A 24242-nucleotide genomic window follows, 5' to 3' on the forward strand; every position below is an offset into this window, starting at 1 on the left:
CACAGCCATGCCTACTATTGGCATGGCTGTGATTGGCCAGTGCAGCATGTGACCCAGCCTTTATTTAAGCTGGAGTCACGTAGCGCCGCACGTCACTCTGCTCTGATCAGTGTAGGGAGAGGTTGCAACTGCTGTTAGGGCCAGATTAGGCAGTGATTAACTCCTCCAAAAGACTTCATTCAGTGATCGATCTACAGCTGTGGATCATTGAACTGCTGCTATTCAATTGCTCAATGTTTTTAGGCTGCCCAGAGCGTTTTTCATTCACTTTTTTCTGGGTTGATCGGCGGCCATTTTGTGGCTTGTGGTGCGCCAGCACAAGCTGCCACGAAGTACATTTAACCATCAATAGTGTGGTTATTTTTTGGCTATATCCTACATCAGGGTCAAGCTGTCATCAAGTGCATTTAACCATCAATAGTGTGGTTATTTTTTGGCTATATCCTACATCAGGGTCAAGCTGTCATCAAGTGCATTTAACCATCAATAGTGTGGTTATTTTTTGGCCATATACTACATCAGGGGCAAGCTGAGCCTGTCACAAGTGCATTTAACCATCAATAGTGTGGTTATTTTTTGGCCATATACTACATCAGGGGCAAGCTGAGCCTGTCACAAAGTGCATTTAACCATCAATAGTGTGGTTATTTTTTGGCCATATACTACATCAGGGGCAAGCTGAGCCTGTCACGAAGTGCATTTAACCATCAATAGTGTGGTTATTTTTTGGCTATATACTACATCAGGGGCAAGCTGTCATAGAGTGCATTTAACCATCAATAATGTGGTTATTTTTTGGCCATATACTACATCAGGGGCAAGCTGAGCCTGTCACCAAGTGCATTTAACCATCAATAGTGTGGTTATTTTTTGGCCATATACTACATCAGGGGCAAGCTGAGCCTGTCACAAAGTGCATTTAACCATCAATAGTGTGGTTATTTTTTGGCTATATCCTACATCAGGGTCAAGCTGTCATCAAGTGCATTTAACCATCAATAGTGTGGTTATTTTTTGGCCATATACTACATCAGGGGCAAGCTGAGCCTGTCACAAGTGCATTTAACCATCAATAGTGTGGTTATTTTTTGGCCATATACTACATCAGGGGCAAGCTGAGCCTGTCACAAAGTGCATTTAACCATCAATAGTGTGGTTATTTTTTGGCCATATACTACATCAGGGGCAAGCTGAGCCTGTCACGAAGTGCATTTAACCATCAATAGTGTGGTTATTTTTTGGCTATATACTACATCAGGGGCAAGCTGTCATAGAGTGCATTTAACCATCAATAATGTGGTTATTTTTTGGCCATATACTACATCAGGGGCAAGCTGAGCCTGTCACGAGTGCATTTAACCATCAATAGTGTGGTTATTTTTTGGCCATATACTACATCGGGGGCAAGCTGAGCCTGTCACAAAGTGCATTTAACCATCAATAGTGTGGTTATTTTTTGGCTATATCCTACATCATTGTCAAGCTGTCATCAAGTGCATTTAACCATCAATAGTGTGGATATTTTTTGGCCATATACTACATCGGGGCAAGCTGAGCCTGTCACAAGTGCATTTAACCATCAATAGTGTGGTTATTTTTTGGCCATATACTACATCAGGGGCAAGCTGAGCCTGTCACAAAGTGCATTTAACCATTAATAGTCTGGTTATTTTTTGGCTATATCCTACATCAGGGTCAAGCTGTCATCAAGTGCATTTAACCATCTATAGTGTGGTTATTTTTTGGCTATATCCTACATCAGGGTCAAGCTGAGCCTGTCACAAGTTATTCTCAATAACTTCACACACACGCTACAGTGCAATTCCAAGTCTAATTCTGTGTGTAAACGTTCAAGTTATTTAGTGTCCGTCAAAGCACAGTTTTTGTTCTGGGTTGAAATACAATTCCCAATTTTGCAATTCTCTAAATTAGTGGTTTCTGCTGTATCAGGCCTACTTTAAATCTATCCCTAAAAGGGTATATAAGATTCAAGGTGCAGATAGGGTTATTCTCAATAACTTCACACACACGCTACTGTTCAATTCCAAGTCTAATTCTGTGTGTAAACGTATACCTGTCACCCAGCGCCTAAAAAATAGGCCTCAAATTTATATTCATCCAAATCTGTCATTATTGCTTTAGCTGTTCAAGTTATTTAGTGTCTATCAAAGCACAGTTTTTGTTCTGGGTTGAAATACAATTCCCAATTTTGCAATTCTCTAAATTAGTGGTTTCTGCTGTATCAGGCCTACTTTAAATCTATCCCTAAAAGGGTATATTAGATTCAAGGTGCTGATAGGGTAATTCTCAATAACTTCACACACACGCTACTGTGCAGATCCAAGTCAAATTATGTCCGTAAACGTATACCTGTCACCCAGCACCTAAATAATATAGCCAGATAGTGTTAGGTGTCTGTAAAAAAAGGGCTGAATTTGAATTCAATACATTGGGCCAAATAATATTTTTCTTATTGTGGTGAATGGTAACAATGAGGAAAACATCTAGTAAGGGATGCGGACGCGGACATGGTCGTGGTAGTGTTAGTGGACCCTCTGGTGCTGGGAGAGGACATGGCCGTTCTGCCACAGCCACACGTCCTAGTGTACCAACTACCTCAGGTCCCAGTAGCCACCAGAATTTACAGGGATATTTGGTGGGGCCCAATGCCGTTCTAAGGATGGTAAGGCCTGAGCAGGTACAGGCATTAGTCAATTGGGTGGCCGACAGTGGATCCAGCACGTTCACATTATCTCCTACCCAGTCTTCTGCAGAAAGCGCACAGATGGCGCATGAAAACCAAGCCCATCAGTCTGTCACATCACCCCCATGCATATCAGGGAAACTGTCTGAGCCTCAAGTTATGCAGCAGTCTCTTATGCTGTTTGAAGACTCTGCTGGCAGGGTTTCCCAAGGGCATCCACCTAGCCCTTCCCCAGCGGTGGAAGACATAGAATGCACTAACGCACAACCACTTATGTTTCCTGATGATGAGGACATGGAAATACCACCTCAGCACGTCTCTGATGATGACGAAACACAGGTTCCAACTGCTGCGTCTTTCTGCAGTGTGCAGACTGAACAGGAGGTCAGTGATGAAGACGATGCAGGGGACGATGAGGTCCTAGACCCCACATGGAATGAAGGTCGTGCCACTGACTTTCACAGTTCGGAGGAAGAGGCAGTGGTGAGACCGAGCCAACAGCGTAGCAAAAGACAAAGAGGGAGCAGTGGGCAAAAGCAGAACACCCGCCGCCAAGAGACTCCGCCTGCTACTGACCGCCGCCATCTGGGACTAAGCACCCCAAAGGCAGCTTCAAGGAGTTCCCTGGCATGGCACTTCTTCAAACAATGTGCTGACGACAAGACCCGAGTGGTTTGCACGCTGTGCCATCAGAGCCTGAAGCGAGGCATTAACGTTCTGAACCTTAGCACAACCTGCATGACCAGGCACCTGCATGCAAAGCATGAACTGCAGTGGAGTAAACACCTTAAAAACAAGGAAGTCACTCATGCTCCCCCTGCTACCTCTTCTGCTGCTGCCGCCTCAGCCTTTTCTGCTGCTGCCGCCTCGGCCTCTTCCTCCGCCTCTGGAGGAACGTTGGCACCTGCCGCCCAGCAAACATGGGATGTACCACCAACACCACCACCTGCGTCACCAAGCATCTCAACCATGTCACACGGCAGCGTTCAGCTCTCCATCTCACAAACATTTGAGAGAAAGCGTAAATTCCCACCTAGCCACCCTCGATCCCTGGCCCTGAATGCCAGCATTTCTAAACTACTGGCCTATGAAATGCTGTCATTTAGGCTGGTGGACACAGACAGCTTCAAACAGCTCATGTCGCTTGCTGTCCCACAGTATGTTGTTCCCAGCCGGCACTACTTCTCCAAGTAGTGGCGGCTGGGCCCCAGGCGGAGAGCTGTTTGGCGCACGTCCTTCCGCCGCCAAGGATCGCAGGGCAACATTCTTTGCCTCCTGTCTCCTCCTCCTCCTACTCAGCTTCCTCCTCCTCTTCTTCCACCTGCTCATCCAGTCAGCCACACACCTTCACCACCAACTTCAGCACAGCACGGGGTAAACGTCAGCAGGCCATTCTGAAACTCATATGTTTGGGGGACAGGCCCCACACCGCACAGGAGTTGTGGCGGGGTATAGAACAACAGACCGACGAGTGGTTGCTGCCGGTGAGCCTCAAGCCCGGCCTGGTGGTGTGCGATAATGGGCGAAATCTCGTTGCAGCTCTGGGACTAGCCGGTTTGACGCACATCCCTTGCCTGGCGCATGTGCTGAATTTGGTGGTGCAGAAGTTCATTCGCAACTACCCCGACATGTCAGAGCTGCTGCATAAAGTGCGGGCCGTCTGTTCGCGCTTCCGGCGTTCACACCCTGCCGCTGCTCGCCTGTCTGCGCTACAGCGTAACTTCGGCCTTCCCGCTCACCGCCTCATACGCGACGTGCCCACCAGGTGGAACTCCACCTTGCATATGCTGGACAGACTGTGCGAGCAGCAGCAGGCCATAGTGGAGTTTCAGCTGCAGCACGCACGGGTCAGTCGCACTGTGGATCAGACCCACTTCACCACCAATGACTGGGCCTCCATGCGAGACCTGTGTGCCCTGTTGCGCTGTTTCGAGTACTTCACCAACATGGCCAGTGGCGATGACGCCGTTATCAGCGTTACAATACCACTTCTATGTCTCCTTGAGAAAACACTTAGGGCGATGATGGAAGAGGAGGTGGCCCAGGAGGAGGAGGAGGAAGAGGGGTCATTTTTAGCACTTTCAGGCCAGTCTCTTTGAAGTGACTCAGAGGGAGGTTTTTTGCAACAGCAGAGGCCAGGTACTACTGGAGGACGAGGATGAGGAGGAGGTGGAGGAGGATGAGGATGAAACATGTTCACAGCGGGGTGACACCCAATGCAGCTCGGGCCCATCACTGGTGTGTGGCTGGGGGGAAACGCAGGACGATGACGATACGCCTCCCACAGAGGACAGCTTGTCCTTACCTCTGGGCAGCCTGGCACACATGAGCGACTACATGCTGCAGTGCCTGCGCAACGACAGCAGAGTTGCCCACATTTTAACGTGTGCGGACTACTGGGTTGTCACCCTGCTGGATCCACGGTACAAAGACAATGTGCCCACCTTACTTCCTGCACTGGAGCGTGATAGGAAGATGCGCGAGTACAAGCGCACGTTGGTAGACGCGCTACTGAGAGCATTCCCAAATGTCACAGGGGAACAAGTGGAAGCCCAAGGCAAGGGCAGAGGAAGAGCAAGAGGTCGCCAACGCAGCTGTGTCACGGCCAGCTCCTCTGAGGGCAGGGTTAGCATGGCAGAGATGTGGAAAAATTTTGTCACCACGCCACACCTATCTGCACCACCACCTGATACAGAACGTGTTAGCAGGAGGCAACATTTCACTAACATGGTGGAACAGTACCTGTGCACACCCCTCCACGTACTGACTGATTTTTGATTGAAACGTCTTTATTACGATCAGTCATCATACTTACATACATTAGTACTGTGACGCAGCACAGGCCATGAAACAGTACATAATAAATTACTTTCAGTCGTCTTTGCGAGCATGGCATTGTTATGTAAAGCACGGGCTAACCCACACTATACATCGCAATGAATGCTACACTAGCATACCTATTCAATCACAAAACCTTCCAACAAAGCATTTAGACAGTGATGAGGGGAAGGGGAGGTGGGAAGGAGGGGATAGGGAGGGGGAATCACATGTCCTTATCTTTATTGAGAAGACAAATACAAACGGGGGGAGAAGGGGAAGGAGAGGGGTTTAGTCCTCTTCTTCTTCGTCGACGTCCGAGATGTTGTAGTCCTGCAGCATACTATGGATAAGTCTGCGGCAGTCCTGGACGGACTTGTTCTCCCTCCTGAGAATGAGCCGGTTCCTAGCAAACCAAATAGCGTCCTTAAAACAGTTCATAAGGCGCCAGGCCTCCTAGATGGCTCTGACAGTATGGATTCCAGGAAATAGTCCGTACAGCACCGAAGTGTGTTGCAGGCTGTTCCTGGGCACTGAGTCTTTGAGTTCATGTTCCAGGGCATCTAACAGGCGCTGTGCAAAGCGGCACCCCCAAAACAGGTGGTAAGGTGTTTCCTCCACGAAAGGGCACCTGGGGCAGTACCGGGTTTTGCTCAGATTACGGGCATGCATGAATGACCGGATTGGCAGTCCGCCCTGAATGGCCATCCATGACAAGTCCTTATGCCCGTTAGTCAACCTGTTTGACGACACATTAGTCCAAGCTGTCTCTAGTGTGTCGTCCTGGATCCCTGGAATTGACTCAAGCACGTCCTTTGCTCTGATGAGTTTGTGGATAGTTTTTGGCTTCCACAAGTCGGGTTTGAGGCCCTCCAGCTGGTGTTCCCTCACAAACCTGACGACGTCCCCGTAGAACCAGGGAGCGTGCCAGTTGTAAGGGATGGAGCTGTCCCACTTGTCCCAGCCCAGACCCCTCCAGAGGGGCAGGAGGAAGAAGCGAGACATAGCCTTGCCCGCAGAGCCGTTTGCAGTTCTCAGAGTCCGACGAACGCTGTCACAAACAAAGGCGATCCGCAGTAAAGTGGGCAGGTCCGGTATGCCCTTTCCGCCCTTGCGGGGCTCTTTGTACATGATGGCTCGTTTCACTCTGTCCATCTTAGATCCCCAGATGAAGCGAAACACTGTCCTGGTGATGGCCCTGGAAACGGTGGCAAGAGGGGGCCATGCCTGTGCGGTGTATTGTAGCACAGGCAAAACTTCATTTCGCAGGACGAGTGCTTTCCCTTCAATCGTGAGGTGTCTAATGCTCCACAGTCCAATTCTTTGGTTTACTTTGGCCAAGCGTTCTTCCCAAGACTTGAGGGCTGCGCCTTCCTTCCCGAACCAGACTCCCAGAATTTTGATGAAGCCCGATTTGATGGTAAATGGGAAGGGGGCAGAAGAAGCCAGTTGCCAGTCTCCGAAGAGCATGGCTTCTGACTTGCCGCAGTTGACTTTGGCCCCTGAAGCTTGTCCGAACTCCTCGCAGGTCTGGACGAGTGCAGTCACCGAACGCCGATCAGCGCAGAAGACAGTCACATCATCCATGTACAGCGAGCACTTGACCTCGTGGTGTCCAGGTCCTGGTGCGGTGATCCCTCTGATCTCTCCATTCTGCCGGACAGACTCCGCGAAGGATTCTATAACACAAACAAAAAGGAGAGGTGAAAGCGGGCAGCCTTGTCTGACCCCGGAGCGAATCGAGAAGGGGTCAGTCTTCCAGCCGTTCACCAACACCGTGCTGCAAATGTCAAAGTACATCAGGTCAACAAACGAACAGAACCTCCTGCCTAGACCCAGCCTGCGCAAAGCCCTGCCCATGAACGCATGGGACACTCGGTCAAAGGCCTTCTCCTGGTCCAGGCTGACCAGGGCCGCATGTACGCGGCGGTCCTTGACGTAGTGTACCGTGTCTCTCACGAGAGCGAGGCTGTCTGCGATCCTGCGGCCGGGAATGCCACAGGTCTGGTCCGGGTGGATGATTCTGCCGATGACGACCTTCAGCCTGTTGGCTAGCACCTTGGCGAGGATCTTGTAGTCCACGTTCAGGAGAGAGATGGGACGCCAGTTTCTCAGGTCACATCTCTCCCCCTTCCGCTTATACAGGATCGTGATCATTCCTTCCCTCAAGGATGGGGGCATTGTACCCTCCACCACCATCTCCTCATAGAGTTCCAACAGGTCCGGACAGATCAGGTCCCCCAGCGCTACGTAGAGCTCTGCTGGGAGGCCGTCACTGCCCGGGGTCCTGCCGGACTTAAAGGATCTAGCGGCAGAGAGCACCTCCCCCACCGTCAGAGGGTCATCCATGGCCTCCGTACCTGCAGGATCAAGGTGGTTAGTGATACCTGACAGGAATTTTTCGGCGGCCTTCTGGTCGGTGTTCCTCAGGGAGTAGAGGTCGCTGTAGTAGTCTGTGACGACTCCCATTACTTCCTCCTTCCCCGAACGCATGTTGCCGTCTTTGTCTCGAAGTTCGTTCAGGGGCATGTGGCCGGCGTGGAGTTTCCTGAAAAAGAACGAGTTACACTTCTCATCCTTCTCCAGGTTTTCCACTTTGGAACGGAAGACGATCTGCTTGGATTCCTCCTCAAAGTGCCTTTTCAGGTTCTTTTTGGCCTCCTCCAGCTCCCGCCTAACGTTCCAGCCGCACCGGTGAAGGTCTTGCAGGGACCGCAGCTCTCGCTGCAGCGCTCTGAAGGCCCTCTTCTTCTCACATGCCTGATGTTGTTGTTTGGCCTGAAAGAAACAACGAAACTGGACTTTAACATACTCCCACCAGTCACTAGTCTGTTTGAACAAGCATTTGACATTCCGCCAGGCTGTGTAGACCTCCCTAAGTTCCGCAAGCACATCCTCGCGATTCAGCAGGGCGCAGTTCAGTTTCCAGGACCCTCGGCCGGGGGGGAACCCGGTGCCTAGGGTGCACTGGACCTGAATGGCCCTGTGATCGGAGAAGAAGCAAGGGACCATAGAGTGTCCACACTGCCTGACTGCCCGAGAGGTAAACACAAAGTCGATCCGGGAGCGGAGTGAGCCATTGGGTCGGCTCCACGTATAATTAATGGAGCCGTTCCCCATGGAACCCACAACGTCCTGCAGACGCGCTTCGGTCACCATCTCAATGAGCAGTTTGGAAGTGACATCAAGCTTGCTTGACGTCCCGGAGCTGCGTCCGTCCCCCTCGATCGGGCAGTTGAAATCCCCGGCCATCACTACGGTCCTGGTGGTGGCGAGTTGCAGTCGGAGGGCCTGGAATAACTCCAGTCGCTCACCCTTGTCAGGGGAGGCGTACACGTTGATGAGCCTAACCGGCTCTCCCGCCCAGGAGCCGTCTACGACAAGTAGTCTGCCGCAGACGAGCTCCTGGACGGAGTCAAGTGTGAACGCGTTTCCCCTGAGGAGGATGGCAACCCCGGCCGACTTGCAGTCGCCACCCCCGGACCAGTAGGACGGGCCGTGGGACCACTCCCTGGCCAGATGGTTGTGTGACCTAGAGGGGGGCAAAGAACACTCCTGTAACATAAACACGTCGGCAACCTGTGCAGTAAGAAAGGTTAGTACCGTCTGACGTCTGAACCTGTCCCTGATGCTCCTAACATTAATGGTAAAAAGGTTAAAATTCGCCATCATGTGAGAGAAAAAAAGAGGTTAGCGAAAAACGATACATCTTAGTTACCACTCCGGTCGTCCGGCGGCTTCTCCGTTTCTTGTCCGCTGTCCGGGGGTCGCCCCTGCAACAGCGCAAAGTTCGCTACGATCTCCTCTAGGGTTATCTGTAGCCGTATCGGGTCGGCGGTTGCTCCGTTGGCCACCATTTCCTCCACCTCGGTCTCGTCGAGGCTGACAGGGGGGTGGAGGGTTTGTTGTTGGGGGTCCTCGTTAGTGGCCTCCGGTTCTTCCGTCTGCTGTTCTGTTTCCTCTTTGTTGGGTGAGGCCCCTTCCCCTGCCACAACCATCTTCTTTTTGGATTGGTCCGCGATGGGGCTGTCTCTCTCCTTCCTCTTCCCTTTCCTGACCTCTGGGGAGGCAAGAGGGGGAAAATCCTCCAAAGAGAGGGCTACAGCAGCTGGAGGGGGGGTTAGTGCTGCTGCAGTGGTGACAATGGGGCGGGTTGGGCTTGGGGCGGTGGAGGGTATCACTGAGGTAATGGGCAGTTGGATAAGGGAATCCTCAGTGGTGGTGACTACGGGGCGGGAGGGGGGGGCGGGAGAGGGGGGGAACGGAAGCATGGCCTAGGGCAGGTGTCTGCTTACCCTCCTTCTTTTTGGACTCCTTCGCTTTGGGTTTTGTTGCTGCCGGAGGTGCGGTTGCGGTGGGGTTCCCGCTGGCCGGTGCTCTGGCTGCGACTGCTGCCCAGGTGCGTTCTCTTTGTGGGCAGTCCTTGTAGATGTGCGACGCCAGGCCGCACAGGTTGCAAGCCGTCTTCTTAGGGCAGTCCCGGGTTTCGTGCCCTGTCACTCGACAGATCCAGCAGGCCACTTCCTTGCAGTCGCTCAGCCTGTGCCCCTTCTTGCCACATTTCCTGCAGGTCTGCGGCATGTCTGGGTAGTAGACGAGCGCTTGGGAGTTGCCCAGCGAGAAGGTCGGGGGCAGGTGTTGCACGCCATCCGGGTCTGTGGAATCCCTGTTCAGGCGGACGATGACTGACCACTTGCCGGTCCAGAAGCCGTTTCCATCCAGGATGTGGGTGGGGTCCCTCATCACGGTACAGAAGCGCTTCAGGTAGGTGACGATATCCTTGCCTGGGATGTGTGGGTTCCGCATGGCGACGGTCACTCTCCTTTCTTCTCTCTGGACTGGGCAGCTGCCCACAAAGCGTCGAAAGGGGGAGTCCGGCTGTGCGGCCTTCACCATCTCCCAGTACCTCTTGCAGGTGTTCACGGAGGCAAAGGTTATCCAGAAGATCCCAGTGAAGAAGGCGTGGATGCTCGTCACCTCCGGCTTGGCAAATCCCTGCTCCAGGACCATCTTCTTGCCGAACACATCCTGGCTCAGGTCCGGTGTTCTCCCGTCCACTTCCTTCAGCTTCAGGACGACCGTCTGCCTCATCCAGGGCTCCAGGGGAGGAGAGCTGGGGCCGGGCTTCTGGCCGTCCTGTTGCTTCGGAGGGGCGGGTGCCACCGGGTCCGCAGCCGATGAAGTGCTGGCTGAAGGGTCCTGGAGGGCCTCTGCCGTGGCCTTCCTTCCTTCTGCGGTCTTCTTCGTCTTCTTCTTGGGAGGCTTGGAGGTTGAGGTAGAGGCCATGGCTTCTTCCTTCTTCCTGCCTTCCTCTCCCTGGAACGTCTGCTGGGCGGAGCTTCTTCCTGGGAAGGGCGAGGCTTCTTCCGGGGAAGGGCTTCGCCGAGCCTCTTTTCCTCGTCGGGTCCCCCGAGGCCGGAGTCTTCAGGCCGGAGTCTTCAGTCCTCGTCGTCGGGGTTCCTCGTCGAGTCTTCGCAAAGTCTTCTCCTGGATCGCAGTCGGAGAAGATCTTCCAGCTGTCGTGTTCGGGGCTGTCTAGATCCAAGTAAGCACTGTCTAACGTCGTACACCAAGACTATTAAGCCACAGGCCAAGAGGAGGTCGGAGACCAGAGCACTCTTGTTCCCTGGGGAATAGCCCTACACCCAATAGCAGCAGTGAGCTGAAGCTGAATTTAATCAACGATGCTCAAAGGCAGAGTGCAGGGGGTACCCACAAGGACCTGGGCCGGCAAGAAAAGGCAGACTGATAAGAACAGATACTACACTTGATCTTAGCCAAAAGGCCGAGAAGCGATGGTGCCTGCGCAATGACAGCAGAGTTGCCCCCATTTTAACGTGTGCGGACTACTGAGTTGCCACCCTGCTGGATCCCCAGTACAAAGACAATGTGCCCACCTTACTTCCTACACTGGAGCGTGATAGGAAGATGCACGAGTACAAGCGCACGTTGGTAGACGCGCTACTGAGAGCATTCCCAAATGTCACAGGGGAACCAGTGGAAGCCCAAGGTGAAGGCAGAGGAGGAGCAAGAGGTCGCCAACGCAGCTGTGTCACAGCCAGCTCCTCTGAGGGCAGGGTTAGCATGGCAGAGATGTGGAAAAGTTTTGTCACCACGCCACAGCTAACTGCACCACCACCTGATACGGAATGTGTTAGCAGGAGGCAACATTTCAATAACATTGTAGAACAGTACCTGTGCACACCCCTCCACGTACTGACTGATGGTTCGGCCCCATTCAACTTCTGGGTCTCCAAATTGTCCACGTGGCCAGAGCTAGCCTTTTATGCCTTGGAGGTGCTAGCCTGCCCGGCGGCCAGCGTTTTGTCTGAACGTGTATTCAGCACGGCAGGGGGCGTCATTACAGACAAACGCAGCCGCCTGTCTACAGTTAATGTGGACAAGCTGACGTTCATAAAAATGAACCAGGCATGGATCCCACAGGACCTGTCTATCCCTTGTGCAGATTAGACATTAACTACCTCCCCTTAACCATATATTATTGTACTCCAGGGCACTTCCTCATTCAATCCTATTTTTATTTTCATTTTACCATTATATTGCGGGGCAACCCAAAGTTGAATGAACCTCTCCTCTGTCTGGGTGCCGGGGCCTAAAAATATCTGACAGTGGCCTGTTCCAGTGGTGGGTGACATGAAGCCTGATTCTCTGCTATGACATGAAGACTGATTCTCTGCTGACATGAAGCCAGATTCTCTGCTATGGGACCTCTCTCCTCTGCCTGGGTGCATGGGCCTAAATATGTGACAATGGACTGTTCCAGTGGTGGGTGACGTGAAGCCTGATTCTCTGCTATGACATGAAGCCTGATTCTCTGCTGACATGAAGCCTGAATCTCTGTTATGGGACCTCTCTCCTCTGTCTGGGTGCCGGGGCCTAAAAATATCTGACAGTGGCCTGTTCCAGTGGTGGGTGACATGAAGACTGATTCTCTGCTATGACATGAAGACTGATTCTCTGCTGACATGAAGCCTAAATCTCTGTTTTGGGACCTCTCTCCTCTGTCTGGGTGCCGGGGCCTAAATTATATGACAATGGACTGTTCCAATGTTGGGTGACGTGAAGCATGATTCTCTGCTATGACATGAAGACTGATTCTCTGCTGACATGAAGCCTGAATCTCTGCTATGGGACCTCTCTCCTCTGCCTGGGTGCCTGGGCCTAAATATGTGACAATGGACAGTTCCAGTGGTGGGTGACGTGAAGCCTGATTCTCTGCTATGACATGAAGACTGATTCTCTGCTATGACATGAAGCCTGAATCTCTACTGACATGAAGCCAGATTCTATGTTATGGGACCTCTCTCCTCTGCCTGGGTGCCGGGGCCTAAATATCTGACAATGGACTCTTCCAGTTTTGGGTGACGTGAAGCCTGATTCTCTGCTATGATATGAAGACTGATTCTCTGCTGACATGAAGCCTGATTCTCTGCTATGGGACCTCTCTCCAATTGATATTGGTTAATTTTTATTTATTTTATTTTTATTTTAATTCATTTCCCTATCCACATTTGTTTGCAGGGGATTTAACTAAATTTTCCTGCCTTTTGCAGCCCTCTAGCCCTTTCCTGGGCTGTTTTACAGCCTTTTTAGTGCCGAAAAGTTCGGGTCCCCATTGACTTCAATGGGGTTCGGGACGAAGTTCGGGTCGGGTTCGGATCCCGAACCCGAACATTTCCGGGAAGTTCGGCCGAACTTCTCGAACCCGAACATCCAGGTGTTCGCTCAACTCTACTCAGTAGGCTGTATCATACATAATGGGATTAGATACACAGCTCAGCAGGCTGTATCATAGAAGATGGGATTAGATACACAGCTCAGCAGGCTGTATCATAGAAGATGGGATTAGATACACAGCTCAGCAGGCTGTATCATACAAAATGGGATTAGATACACAGCTCAGCAGACTCTACCATAGAAGATGGGATTAGATACACACTTCAGCAGGAAGTATTGCACACATACATGTTAGGATTACATACAGATGTGTTTGGATGTGCTTTCCGATTCCAGCTGTTTATTACACTCTGGAGATGGTGAGGGAAGAGCCTGTGGGGACGGTCAGTAATGGGATTTAGACACTGAGTGAGAAGTAGATTCATGTCTGGGTGTAGAAAGATAGACACAGGAGTTATAGATGGAGTAGCTGCTGCAGGCAGAGCAGAGTGGGGGGCGTGTCACTGTGCAGTGCAGCCAGGCTTGTGTATCAATAAAGTTATGTATTCAACAAAACAAGAAGGGGAGAAAGTAAACAGATCTGCCAGGATGCTCAGACATAAAAAAAAAAAAAACAGGTATTGGGGGCATATGTATGCATGGAGAGGGGTGTTAGGAGCACATAAAAATAATTTTAATTTTTGGGACCGGACATGAATGAAAACATTGTTAAACACATTTCGCTCCACAAAAATGTATCCCCATCTTAACACATCAATAATTTATACATATAAAAACATAAGAGACTATAGTTAGTGTTGTAGTTAGTGTTGAAGAATCATACTTAGCCAAAGAGGCTAACATCCCCCATGCTCCTTTTATCTTCAAACATAACTGTAACACAAACAAGAGTGATTTTCTTCTTAATCACAGAGGCCATTCAACAATGATCTGCTCTGGGGAAGAATATGATATATACCACAGAGCAACATATGTTAAAAAATGTATACTTAATTTTTAAATACAAACTGTAGGAAATCGATAATATAAGGGACACATAAAATATGTTGTTTTGTTTTGACTTTGGTTATTTGGTGATTGGTAATTCTGTCAATTTGATGATTTCTCAATATAAAATAAGCCGGTATGCCATCAGTTCATTAGGAACCTATAGCTATTCATTTCAGGGTGTTTATCTTTGTAGGACAAAACCAGAGGTCCCAATTCTGAATTCCATGTATAGTGCTGGTCTCTTCAAATCGGGTACACCAACTTTTTGGACCCTAGTTGAGAATGGAAATGAAGCTAAATTTACCAGTTTAGGAGTTTTAATTCCATAGCTATCAAAATCTGAAATCTAGTAGAAATCATTATTGTGCAGTATTTTTGGCTCCACGGGAAGACATTAGGTTTTCTATTCTTTAATTAAATTGTGAGCATAAGGTCACTCAGCATAATTTGGTTCTAACAAGAGTTTGAACGGAAGTAAAGATGAAAACTGCTTTTTCTCATCCAATATATTTCTTCATACACCCAGTGGTGCTATCTAAAAATTGTTTCCGCTCTGTTAAGTATTGTGCTAAACCAGTCTAAAATTATAAATCCATTTATCTGATTTTTATCCAAGTGAGATGTTCTGTCTGGGCTTATTAAGGGAAAGAACAATTGTAAAAAGAAATAAGAATACTCCTTATATTCCTAGAACATCTATTCCACTTAAAATTATTGCTTTAATTTAAAAGGGCACTTACATAAGAAAATAATACGCATTTAGATTTTCTAAATCTAAGTATAAATTCCAGACTTCTGTCCATGTCGTTTAATATTATACTGTTCAATTTACTGTCTTACCTATGTTCTTTTCTGCTTTTGATACTTTTACAGCATAATCTTTCATTGTTTCAATAAAAATGGATAAGATTTAACTTTAACCAAAACATGTAAAAAACAAAGCATTAATAAAAATTTTATGTGTATCACACAATGGCACCTAGTTAGGTAATGTAGCAGTCAGCTATGTATGAAAAAGTCTGAAAACACCATGTTATATTTTAATAGTTTTTTTTTAACATACTAACAATATTTGATCTTCATTCATACAGTATATCAAGATAGAGGAAAAGCAGTTGAACAGAAAAAAAAGTTTAATTTTAGGTGGTTCATCAGGGGACAATTAAAGGAACAGCCAGAGCCTTAAAGCCCCTTTACATTGACCGAGTATTGGGCAGATTATCACTAACAGTAGGAACACTCATTAGCAATAATCTGCTGGTGTAAAGGTGCTGTTGATTACCTGATGAACGAGCGAAACGCTTAGTCATCGGGTAATATGATCATTTGTGCGATCACCTAAATCATTGTCTGCAGCAGATTGTGGTGTCTGAACAATACTCTGCTGCTGGCAAGTAATGACTATGTATGGGAATGAGTGATGGCATTAGTGAACGCTTCTCCCCTACTGTGAAGGAGATTGCTGCATGTAAATGCTCTTCTTCACTGACAGCAGGCGATTGCTGGAAAGTGTAGTTTCCTTCCTGACAATCATCTGCTATATCTATCAGTGTAAAGGGGACATTGAAGCATTAGCACATAAAGTACAGAAAGTGCCCCTATTGTGAGTCTGGTGATCTTGGCCTTTATTGCCCGGTGGACTTGATATTCATTTGCTATCTCTCAACATCCTATATGTATTGGATTTGCACTTGATATTGTCCGTTAATAGTCCACTGATGAACTATGCATTTTTTGGGGAAAACTTGATGGGATTTCAAATAAATGATAGATAAAAATAATAATAATAATAATAATAATAATAATAATAATAATAATAATAACACATGTAAGGATTGTATTAAAGAAAACCTGTCACCAAAAAATTCAATGCAGTTTGCAGGCAGCATGATATAGAGCAGTAGAAGATGAGCAGATTGATATATTGTTTTATAGGAAAAGATTAAGTAAAACATGTAATTTATACATTTAATCCTCTGCTATTTTTTACTTCAGCTGTATACATGGAGGTGTTATCAGTGATTGATAGCATTCTCTGTGTGTGTATACAGAGATAACTGTCAGTCACTGATAGTTGTACACGGGGTGATCTTAAGTTCAAGAAAAATGCAGAGATTTACGGATTAAGACCATAATTACAGACAAAGAGAGAATTGTCAGTGGAAGAGTTCACATGATTATTGACTGCAAACTCTGCAAGTGCAATGTTAGACACCCAGTCAGTTTGATTGTCAGAAATGTAGCATCTCAAGTATTGTTCCAGAGATTGGTTCAACCGTTCAGTCTGACCATTGGTCTCCGGGTGAAAGGCTGACAAGAATGATAAAGACATTTCCAACTTATCACAAAAAGTTCTCCAAAATCTGGAAATTGCAGCCCCCTATCAGAAACAATGTTCTCTGGAATCCCACACAGATGTAAAATATGATCTATAAATAGGGAAGCCAGAATTTTGCCATTAGATAACTTGAATAATGGCACAAAATGGCACATCTTACTATAACTGTCGACAATTACCCATAGCATCGTCTTGCCCTGAGAGGCGGGCAACTCAGTAATAAAGTCAATGGATAGATGGGACCATGATCTTAGGGGAATGGGTAAGGGTCATAGTTCGCCAACCAGATGAGTTCTAGTTGTCTAAGACCTAGCACAAACCTCACAGGCTGACACATAGGACAAAATATCCCTGGACATTGTAAGCCATCAATAATGTCTAGACATTAACTTCCTGGTACCCAAAATTCCCGGATGCCCATTAAGAACCGAGTCAAGGCACTCACCCAGAGGTTGGAGACAGACATGACCTGGAACAAATAGTTTGCCAAGTGGACACCTCTCAGGAGCCATATCCTGTCCCTTTATGATAGTCATCATCAGATTGGAAGAGATAAAGGCCACAACAATACCTGGAGGATGAATGGCACAAAAGCTCCTAGACAACGCATCTGCTTTAGTGTTCTTAGTTCCCGGCCTAAAAGGGATTCTAGGACTCAATCGTTTAGCAGATTCCATGTATGATAAATTATTGAGATTGGTAATCACAGATATTTGAAGTGGCGCTATTCTTTAAAAGCCCACTTTATGGCATGGGGCTCATGAGTACCCACACCATAATTCATCTCTGCTGAGGAAAACTTGCAGGAAAAGAAGCCACATCAAATGCATCTACCTCTACATTAAAAGGTCTAGTCTGGTTAGACTGCACTAAAATTCGACCCTCAAGAAAACATCTTTTCAAAGTTTCAAATGCATTATAATGCTTTGAAGGATGAGGTTTGAACCCAATTTACAATGAGCATCCATCTTGAATTCTTGTGGGGTAAGGATGTAACCCAAAAACGATATTTTTTGTACATCGAACACACCCTTCAGGATTAATTGGTTTTCACAGAGAAATCATCCTAATATGTGTCACATGGGATTCCCAGTCAGGAGAATAAATTTGTATATTATCTGGATAAACCACTGGAAATTTTCAGATCATGTCCCTAAAAATATAATTTACAAGATTCTGAAATACTGTAGGTGCATTACTTTACCAAATATTCAAAGTGACCCCCAAGGGTGTTAAACGCTGTCCTCCACTCATCGCCCTTCTTTATGCGAATGAGGTTATATGCACCCCTGAGGTCTAATTTGGTAAACCACTGAGCCCCATAAATTTGATTGAATAGATCCGGAATTCACGTCAAAGAATACTGATTTTTAACCGTGATCTTATTCAATTCCCTGTAGTTGATACAAAGCCTCAGACCCTGTAAGAGATACAGATGGCCTAATATGTCTTTTTTTTTCAGGCTCTCCTGTATATAGTCCCGCATAGTTATTCAGGGCCAGACAAATTATAGATCTGCCCCTTTGCGTATCTAGAACCTAGCACCAGATTAATCGCACAATTGTAAGGTATATGCGGAGGAAGGCGTTTAGACCATTGTCGGCAAATACTTCAACAAAATCTCTGACATATTCCGGGAGAGTTTGACCATCAAGGCCAGCTTGCAACATTGTAAGGCAGTTAACACAATCTGTTCCCAACTTCTCAAGTTCAACAGTATTCTAGTGGATTATTGGATTGTGCAGCTGTAGCCATTTTGTTAGCTCCAGAATAACTTGAGTAGGTAAATCTTTCATTACAAAAAGTTAACGCATCTCAGTATGCACTGTAACAATCGTCATGGAGATACTAGGAGCCAGAATCCAAAAATGCTTGACCCGACATCTGAGTCAAATTAAATAAGATATGTACAGGGAGATTCTTTTTTAGGAATCTTAGGAAATACCTGGTTGCCTAAGTGACTCCTAGAATTGTCCTTTAGATGCTGAAGTCTCTCCGTGGCTGAACGTTTAAGGAAGACTCTCGACAGGTGCTCAAAACTTCCACAGTAGAAGCAGAGTCCTTTTTTCCTTCTAATCTCTGTGGGGACATATTCGCATCAGGCTGAATTGGTTCCTTGATTGCGACCAAGGTTTTTGGTACCGGGAAAGAGGACTCCAGGTCAGATCTTGTCAAGGGAGTTGATAGTTGTTAATATTATTGTTATTATTATTTGTTCCCTGTGTGTTTTCTTTAGTCATCTGTCCAAAGGCACTGTCAGGGTCATAATATCATCCAATGAAGGGTGACTGACTAACATCTCCTTTAATAAATCCGAAAGTTCAAGGCAAAACTGACTTCTCAAAGCCGGGTCATTCCATCCTGAAGCCACACACCACTTGCAGAATTCAAGGTCAGGTAATTTCATATGCTGTTCAAGAGGCTGCCGCCGCCCCCTGTGCTGTCTGGTCATTGCCCTGGTGCTGGACCCTTATGGAAAGAAAAATGCTGAATCTTCTTCTTTTATTGCTTATTATGTAAGAAGTAACAATATATAATGCGTTTCGGCACACTGCCTTTCTCAACAAGTACATTCCACATGTGTTACACAGATATATATAGGCAGATCAATTACAGGTACAAGTGATGTCATCCACCCACTAATAGGCGGGTATTCACTACCCACCAATCGATCACCTACTATTCATCAAGAGGAGCACCAGAGAGTATAGAAGCACCAGAGAGTATAGGATATCCAGTGCCAGAGAATAGAAATCAGCGGATATGCTGTGTGATAGGATGAGATTAGATCTTTCCTCTCAAAACCCTCCTAAGATTAAACAACAGAGAGTGGCATCTATATATAAATTCCATCCGTATAATGCACATTTAGATAATGTGGTTAGGAAGTACTGGCATATTCTAACTAAAGCCTATCCGAATGTTGATGAATTTAAATGTCCACCTCTGATTTGTAATAAGAAAAATTACCACTACCCTATCATTTTGATAAGTGTAGACATAGAATCTCGCAGTTAAGATTCCAGGTCCTGGAACAAGTGACGAGACCAAGGAGAGGAGGAGATATCAAAAAACTCCTCCTCCGCCGTGAAGCCTATTTGATACATATGTTGGATACATTGTATCCAAAAGGTTTAAACCGTGATTAGGAGGTTGCTAGACTGTAATTTATGGTATTATTAATGATATGTGTTACTTTCTTTCTTTCTTTCTTTTTCTATTTAGACACAGCAGATCCGCTGATTTCTATTCTCTGGCACTGGATATCATAGAAACATAGAAACATAGAATGTATCGGCAGATAAGAACCATTTGGCCCATCTAGTCTGCCCAATATACTGAGTACTATGGATAGCCCCTGGCCCTATCTTATATGAAGGATGGCCTTATGCCTATCCCATGCATGCTTAAACTCCTTCATTGTATTTGCAGCTACCACTTCTGCAGGAAGGCTATTCCATGCATCCACTACTCTCTCAGTAAAGTAATACTTCCTGATATTATTTTTAAACCTTTGACCCTCTAATTTAAAACTATGTCCTCTTGTAGCAGTTTTTCTTCTTTTAAATATTCTCTCTTCTTTTACCTTTTTGATTCCCTTTATGTATTTAAAAGTTTCTATCATATCCCCTCTGTATCGTCTTTCTTCCAAGCTATACATGTTAAGGTCCTTTAATCTTTCCTGGTAAGTTTTATCCTGCAACCCATGTACCAGTTTAGTAGCTCTTCTCTGAACTCTCTCCAAAGTAAATGCATGTTGCGGTTTGTGTCCTGCCAATTCTTCACTTGCCTGCCAGATTGTAGCTACCGTCGGTGTGAAGGTAGCCTAAGTATTTTGTAGTACTTGATTGCCCCCTATGATGACGATGCAGGGGTTTCGAACACTCACTGCCCAGTTCCCTCACAGATCACAGTTTATTATATCCTATACTCTCTGGTGCTTCTATACTCTCTGGTGCTCCTCTTGATGAATAGTAGGTGATCGATTGGTGGGTAGTGAATACCCGCCTATTAGTGGGTGGATGACATCACTTATACCTGTAATTGATCTGCCTATATACAGTACAGACCAAAAGTTTGGACACACCTTCTCATTCAAAGAGTTTTCTTTATTTTCATGACTATGAAAATTGTAGATTCACACTGAAGGCATCAAAACTATGAATTGACACATGTGGAATTATATACATAACAAACAAGTGTGAAACAACTGAAAATATGTCATATTCTAGGTTCTTCAAAGTAGCCACCTTTTGCTTTGATTACTGCTTTGCACACTCTTGGCATTCTCTTGATGAGCTTCAAGAGGTAGTTCCCTGAAATGGTTTTCACTTCACAGGTGTGCCCTGTCAGGTTTAATAAGTGGGATTTATTGCCTTATAAATGGGGTTGGGACCATCAGTGGCGTTGAGGAGAAGTCAGGTGGATACACAGCGTATAGTCCTACTGAATAGACTGTTAGAATTTGTATTATGGCAAGAAAAAAGCAGCTAAGTAAAGAAAAACGAGTGGCCATCATTACTTTAAGACATGAAGGTCAGTCAGTCAGCCGAAAAATTGGGAAAACTTTGAAAGTAAGGGCTATTTGACCATGAAGGAGAGTGATGGGGTGCTGCGCCAGATGACCTGGCCTCCACAGTCACCGGACCTGAACCCAATCGAGATGGTTTGGGGTGAGCTGGACCGCAGAGTGAAGGCAAAAGGGCCAACAAGTGCTAAGCATCTCTGGGAACTCCTTCAAGACTGTTGGAAGACCATTTCAGGGGACTACCTCTTGAAGCTCATCAAGAGAATGCTAAGAGTGTGCAAAGCAGTAATCAAAGTAAAAGGTGGCTACTTTGAAGAACCTAGAATATGACATATTTTCAGTTGTTTCACACTTGTTTGTTATGTATATAATTCCACATGTGTTAATTCATAGTTTTGATGCGTTTATAGTCATGAAAATAAAGAAAACTCTTTGAATGAGAAGATGTGTCCAAACTTTTGGTCTGTACTGTATATCTCTGTAACACATGTGGAATGTACTTTTTGAGAAAAGCAGTGTGCCGAAACGCGTTATATATTGTTACTTCTTACATAATAAGCAATAAAAGAAGATTCAGCATATTTAAGCAGTTGCCGGGATTTACTTTCACTTTTGTCCTCGTGGAGTTTCACTCCTCCCCGCAGCAACGATGACTCGCGCTAGCGCCGGCTGGATTTGTCCTTATGGAAAGCAGGCTGCCTGTTTAAATAGCCATCACTTCCAGGTCATGTGATCCGTCCAGCGTCACATGTCTGATGACATCAGCGCATCTCTGATTGGCTAGCACTTCCTGAACCAGGAAGCCAGGCCACATTGTTCTGACAACTGAATGATGGCAGCACTGCCTGCTGAGGAGCACGCCATTGGCAGAACGTAGGTTTGTCAAAATTTGCTCAATTTTCTAACTTTCTTCTTAATTCTGGTGGTTTCACACTATGTTTTTTGTTTTTAAAGATGTAGATTTTTATGGAGCAAAAATCATCATATGTTACATGCTGCCAACAGGACATTTTTTAACTTGCTACAAACACTGCTTTTTCCTACTGTATAGTAGTGTTTTAAAGGGGTTGTGCACTAAGCAGAGATCGGGGAGAGAGTGAGCCGGAATCCAGCATCGGTGATCAGGTAAATTTGATAAGCGACACAGATCCTGCAAGTCTGGGTGGTTTGGAAATTAGTGCACAACCCCTTCAAAGCTGTTTTCTTGTGTTTTCGCTGCCTTGTTGTTGTTTTTTTTATTTCCTCATTCAAAAGTTTTATTAAGATTTAATTTTTAACAAACAGTACAATAAATGTAAGCAAAAAGAAAAAAAAAATACAATTAGAATCAATGGTAGACCGTTATATGATGAATAATCATACAGAAGCTCGCCTGCATTGTTATGGTGCATGGGACCTTGAAATGTTAGGCTGTTCTGCAGGGGAGAGCTTAATGCCTAAATTCAGACATAGAAATATGCTGTTAAAACAGTACAAAAGGGGCAATGTTAACATTATGAGTAGGGATGAGCGGACCCGTGGATGTTCGGGTTCGGCCGAACTTCGGGTCAAAGTTCTGGTTCGGGACCCGAACTTGACCTGAAATCGAACCCAAACCCCATTGAAGTCAATGGGGACCCAAACTTTGGTGCACTAAAATGGCTGTAAAATAGTCATAGTAAGGGCTAGAGGGCTGCAAAAGGAAGCAAAGTGGGGGTAAGAGCAGGACAATTGCCCTGCAAACAAATGTGGATAGGGAAATGACTTAAAATAACATAGAATATAAAAAAAATAATCAATAATAATCTTGAACTAGGAGGCGGAGATCAAAGTGGAGTAGGAGGTTGAGGAGGCGGTAGACGTGGTGGTGTAGGTGGAAGCGGCGGTGGAAGAGGAGGAGATAGCCTTTATTTATTAATTTATTATAAATTTGGGAAGACCCTAAAACATTGAGAAATGGAAAAGAGAACGCAAAGAGAGCTGGAGTATAACAATGGCTGGGTGCGGCCAGTATAATTGTCTGTACCTTGTGCTGAATAAACAAGTCCCGTGGGATCCATGCCTGGTTCATTTTAATAAACGTGAGCTTTTCCACGTTGGCTGTGGACAGGAGGCATCACCTCCCCCCCCCGCCGTGCTAATCACATGCTCGGACAATACACTGCCCGCAGGGTAGGCCAGCACCTCCAAGGCTTAAAGGGTAAGCTCAGGCCATGTGCCCAATTTGGAGACCCAGGAGTTGAATGGGGCACACCCATCAGTCAGTACGTGTAGGCTTATGTACACGAACTGTTCCACCATGTTGCTGAAATGCTGCGTCCTGCTAAGACGTTCCGTATGAGCTGGTGGTGTTGGTTGTTGTGGTGTGCTGACAAAGCTTTTCCACATTTCGGCCATGCTAACCCTCCCTTCTGAGGTGCTGGCGGTGCCACAGCTGCAGTGGCGACTTCTTCCTCCTCCTCTGCCTTCGCCTTGTGCTTCTACTGAGCCTCTACTGTTAGGCGGGAATGCCATTAGCAGCGTGTCTACCAGTGTGCGCTTGTAGTCATGCATCTTCTGATCACGCTCCAGTGACGGAATTAGGGACGGCACATTGTTCTTGTAGCGAGGATCCGGCCGGTGGCCACCCAGTAATCAGCACTGGTTAGAATGTGGCCAACTCGGCAGTCATTGCGCAGGCACTGCAGTATGTTGTCGCTCATGTGTGCCAGGCTGCCCAGAGGCAACGACAAGCTGTCCTCTGTGGGAGGTGTATCATCTGTGTCCTCTGTATCCCCCCAGCCACGCTCCAATGATGCCCATGAGCTGCTTTGGGTGCCACCCTCCTGTGAACATAGTTCCTCCTCATCATCATCCTCCTCATCCTCCAGAACTGTGTCCTGGCTGAACTGTTGTGTACCTGGCCTCTGTTGGTGCAGGAACCCACCCTCCAAGCCACTTGTGAATGACTGGCCTGATAACTATGGAAATGATCCCTCTTCCTCCTTCTCTACCTCATGTGCCACATCCTTTTCCACCATCGCATAAAGCGCTTTTTCAAGGAGACATAGAAGTAGGATAGTAGCGATGAGGACGGAGTCATCGGCACTGGCCATGTTGGTGGAGTACTCGAAACAGCGCAACACGGTACAAACGTCCCGCATGGAGTCCTACTCGGTGGTGAAGTGGTGCTGTTCCGCAGAGCGACT

At 46.8% G+C, this 24242-nt stretch overlaps 1 protein-coding gene and 1 pseudogene across 1 annotated transcript in view; one reads left to right on the forward strand and one right to left on the reverse strand.

Moving 5' to 3' along the window:
- The window catches only part of KCNH8 (potassium voltage-gated channel subfamily H member 8), a 726151-nt gene that overhangs the window by 366623 nt on the left and 335286 nt on the right, over positions 1-24242 (forward strand). The gene's annotated exons all lie outside the window — the stretch shown is intronic.
- Positions 11117-11318, reverse strand: LOC121002924 (annotated as a pseudogene).

Source organism: Bufo bufo, chromosome 5, assembly GCF_905171765.1.
Source record: "Bufo bufo chromosome 5, aBufBuf1.1, whole genome shotgun sequence".
Taxonomy (NCBI): Eukaryota; Metazoa; Chordata; class Amphibia; order Anura; family Bufonidae; genus Bufo; species Bufo bufo.